Genomic DNA, 4749 nt, shown 5'->3' with positions numbered 1-4749 from the left:
CCTTTGTTTCGTTTCACAAAGCTCTGAGATCAATTCTTGTGCGTAAAAAAATTATTGAACGAGATCAATTTGGGTATGTAGCTTGTTACCGTAACAAGGGTAATAACACGAACAAACCTGCTCCGTCATTCTTTTTAAACATTTGCAAAAGCCGTCACCACACATAACATTGAATTTATTGTGTAATAACTATTTAAAAATACTACGATGTAGGCGTAGATCCTGCCAGAAAATACATGACCAAGCGAATTTCTCGAGGGTGACTCGATCAAAATTTACTGTCTAAAGAAACATTCATCATCAATTCACTACACAATGAAGGCCTTAAATTTGAATCCACTTCACACAAGTGTACGATAGATCTTACTGAATACGGAAGTTATGAGAAAGAACATTTGTTTTTGAAAACCGTTCAGCTCTCCCAACCTTAATTTTCAACAGCAAGGAAACGTGGACTTCGATTTGTACTTACTTTTGTAACCATTTGGGGAACAGTCCGTGTTAGAATGCCGAAGATTTCGCACAGTTTGACCGACTTAAAAGTCCATTTCTTGCATTTTAGCGTTCTTTGTGTCGTCTCAAACAATTGCCCGAATCTCGTACGCATGCTCTAGCACACGGTAACCTAAAAAGATCGCTGATTGGTGCTTCTCTTACATGGACTCTGATTGGTTCAAGTGTCCAGACAAATAAGGCGGCTATGAGCGAGAAATTTGCAGCTAAATACGGAAACTACTTACAGGAATTGCACCGACCTATTGTACTTCCAGTCATTCATACATATGAACAGAATTCTTGCTTCATTATTTGCAAAATTGCGGCTGTCCGGTAAGAAGCAGCCGCAAATTCATAAGCGTAAAAGTAAAAAATGATTTGCTGGTTATTCACGCTGCACAGTGATCATGACACCCACTTGAAGCTAAGTTGGCATCTAAACTTACGTTACTGTGCGACGCTTTGGAGCTCTGGAATGCGATCGCTGGATATGAAACGGCATAATGGTTTTTGAAATACCTAACGGTAATGAAGTGCTTTTATTTCTTATGTACCGTCTCAGGGGTCTGATTTTGGTTGATTTATGGGTACTCCTCAAAATTTTAATCCCCTACGCTAACAGGAGCATTGTTACTAGTGTTGCAGTACACAGTATTCTTTAATTTTATACATATAACCTACTAAATCTGGTTAGTTTTAAGCGTCACACAATCATTCTTACGTTCCTGTGAGTTTGCTTGTGCTCCAATTCAATTTGTTAAATATAGCTGAAATGCACTGATATTTCCTGGTAGTAAAGACCTTTTTTTATCTCAGTGCTGAAACATAATGATTCATATTGAATACCAATGGAGATGTCTATCATACACCTTATTCCAAAATGGCCGCCATTTTAGTATTTTGTTTGATTACAAATTGGCCCTTTTGGCCTCGCTTTCAAACGTAAAATTCAAAAGAATATTTAAAACCTTGAACGAGGCCAAAAGGGCAGTTTGCAATCAATCAAACGAATACAAAAATGGCGGTCATTTTGGACTAAGGTGTCTTACTTCCCGTTGCAAGGGGTTTTTGCACGAAAAATTCTCTAATAGGTCTAAGCGCCCGGTCAGAAGTAGGCTTCAAGTACTTCATCTGGCGCTTCTGCACCGTTCGTTGCCGTCACTAAATTGGACACTTGAAACACTCTTAACCTAGACCAGGAAAAAGTGGCGGGTTCTTCGAGAAAAGTGGCTTCTTCTCTCGGGGCGCGGAGATTGTCCAGGCCGATTCGGGCCGATTTTTGGGATAAAATTGTCCTCGATCGCAGAGTGAAAACTGGCCTGAGAAGTTTTCAAGTCTCCTGCCTTGCCATAATACACCAGTTATTTCAAACCCCCGGAACCCCCCTCCCCCCTTCGGGCGGGTATGAGCGGGGAAATGCGGGGACATTCACTTCATACTCATTTTATTTTACTTCCCCGGCAAACGGGAACTACACTAGGAGTTGCGGTACCCGCGTCCTGTACCGGGGAAATAAGCGGGGAGTCACTCCATGGTCAGCGGTTTTTATTTTCGTTCTACATGCATAGATTACCGTCGCTTCTCGTCACTTCGCTTTGTCTCAGAAAAACGGGATTCTTTGCAAAGTTCAGTATCCCCACGGACCAAGAAAGGCTGTTCTAGCCGACAATCTCGGCTTCTTCGAGAAAGCTATTCATATTTTTTTAAATTCGAAATTGAAACTTGAATAAAATCAATGTATTAGCTTCATGGCTGCCAACAATGTTTTTCAACCCTTAGTACGCTTGGAGATAACACGTTTACAGTGCGACGCGCCTTACCGTGGCCACCTAACAAAGGTTTTTTACAAATTGCCTGCCAATCAGGGTGTGTGAATTTGATCGACAGTCTCACCTCCTTCAAAGTTTGCACAGTTGTAATTTGAACACCATTGCATGGGTTGTAGAGGTGACTTATTTACACGTAGTTGTCAAATGTGAAAGTTTGTTGGGTGGCCACTGTAAGATGCGTTGCACTGTAACATGTTTGTGTGGAACATTAGGAGGCGGGGGAGTTCACGCTTCACTTTTTCCCTCAGGAAGCGATCGAGGATTTCACCAGCCTTCACTGTCATAAAAGGTGAATGCCCCGCTCATGCCCGAGAAGGGGGGGGGGGGGGGGGGAAGGATCTCACTCTTTAAAACATACAAAACAGTTCCGCCCGGAAATAGGCAACGCTAGCCGAGGCGGGCGGCCTGATTTTACAGCAGTCAGTTAAGTATTAACTTAATCTCTGTTTATAAGTTGTAAAAGAATATTTAATTAATGTAATAAAATTAATGAGACTCTTTAGGAAAGTAAATTGAATGTTGCATGCAAGATAGCAATGTATATATTGGTATGCACCGGGTGTCAACAATTAAGCAGTTACAATACGTAGAAAGAAAATAGATAAGTAAATAAAAATAAGAAACTAGGTGAAGGAATGAAATGGAGTACAATGATAGCAAGTTTAACCTGAACAATTTGTTATAATAGTCCAATCAAGATAGATGCCCCAATATAATCCTTCTCGACCTCAAATATGGAAAATAGGTCTCAACTGAAAGTGAATTCCATAGTTAAGCTCCAAAACTCGCAAAAGCAAAAATAAGTTTACTTTAGTTATTTTCTTTGCTTTACTGGGTTAAGATTAGACGATTTTTTCAGTTTTTTATTCCCCATACAAACCTTATAAATCGGAAGGATTGTAAACAAAGCACTCAAATTCTGGGCTGCCTGTGCCTAAAATGCCGGTTCACTTACTGTTCGGCGAGGTCCATATTCGCGTGTTATGCAATCAACACCGCGGTCGGAACATTTTGAGAGTTGAACAAAGGAAATTTGTTGCCCAGAGGAAATTAATGGATTTATGCTGAGTTTGACATGCTTTGTTAGTTATTTCCCATGTTGCAGTTTGGTAATTTCTGTCATCCGGGATTTTCTGGAGATCATTCACCATTTGTGCAAGCTAGACGGAGGCTGATTCAACAGAGTCAAATCAATTTTCCCTCCCCACCCTCCCTATTTTTACTTTCTTGTGGACGGCGTGAGTCCCCTCACCCGTTGCTGGGATCACCATGCTGATTTTCAATAAACGGCTTATCCCATCAGGGCTTGGCCAAAATATCCCAAACAAATGTGGTATTATTTGTGTCCCAGCAAACGGAGCTCGCCCGGCCCAGAGCAATGCCTTGCCAACAATATCAGTCAGACTGTATGGAGCATGAAGCATAAATAAACTTCCGGTATATATATAGACCCTATGCAAAAATGGCTGCCTTTAATTATTCTTTTGTTCATATTCAAAATAGCCCAACTGACCTCGTTGTTTCAAAAACGAGGTTAGTTGGGCTGTTTTGAATATGAACAAAAGAATAATTTAAAAGCAGCCATTTTTGCATAGGGTCTATATTTTGCGCTGTCGTGTCATGTAAGTGGGAAACAACCAAACAAAAAAATGCTGCCAAAAAGCCCTTATTTTCACCATGTCAGCCACCTTTGCGTTCCATGGTATTGATGCGGCAGTAAGGCTTCGTGGTCACTTGGGGCAAACTTCAAAATCGATTCCCGTACAATCGCGGACGTTTGCTGGAACAGTGTCAAAACCGCTTTGTCCTCAGTGTTTCATTTATTTGTCTGAGTTCTCTGGGTTCTAATATTTAAAAAACTCGCGAATATGTTGACTTTTGTCTTTTCCCATCATTCACAGTGTGCATGTAGGGATGGCTACCACGTTTGAAATTCTGACCTGTAACCTGTAGCCTGTAACCTGCAACCTGCGACGTGGAAATTACACCCTCCGGCCTAATATTGTGGTAATGACAATTTTCACCAATGTGCCGGCTGAAACTTTCACGCTGTTTGCTGCTATCAGATTTAGATGATAACAAATTAACATCCAATCAGAGAGGAGCAAACAGCGTTACAGGAGCATACCCTAATCTGCTACACGTGTTAATACGGAAGACTCCGAAGATTTGATCCCTTTTCTTAAAATTTGGCGATCGTCATAAAGGCAACTGTATTCCGGTTATAATTCGTCAGCTTTCTCCCCCAGTAAACATTTCACTTAAGCTTCACTTACAACATTACTCGACGCCATCTTGAATTCCAAGTTGCCAAGTCACGTGATTAAGACAAGCGATGTTATTGGACGCTTGCCTGGCCAAGCGACAAGCTATATAGGCCCTATTATCCACAAGTCTTAGCCGTCTCAATATTAAAACACATCGA

General features: G+C 41.1%; 1 protein-coding gene across 1 annotated transcript in view; it reads right to left on the bottom strand.

The window, feature by feature from the left end:
* Positions 1–591, bottom strand: part of LOC138049140 (uncharacterized) — an 11157-nt gene extending 10566 nt beyond the window's left edge. The window contains exon 1 of the mRNA XM_068895289.1: positions 473–591. The gene's annotated coding sequence lies outside the window, so the exon portion shown is untranslated. The remainder of the gene's footprint in view (positions 1–472) is intronic.
* Positions 592–4749: the final 4158 nt, after the last annotated feature.

This window comes from Montipora capricornis, chromosome 5, assembly GCF_036669925.1.
Source record: "Montipora capricornis isolate CH-2021 chromosome 5, ASM3666992v2, whole genome shotgun sequence".
In the NCBI taxonomy this organism is placed as follows: domain Eukaryota; kingdom Metazoa; phylum Cnidaria; class Anthozoa; order Scleractinia; family Acroporidae; genus Montipora; species Montipora capricornis.
Note: the sequence above shows the minus strand (reverse complement) of the source record. Positions and strands in the feature narration are given on the sequence as shown.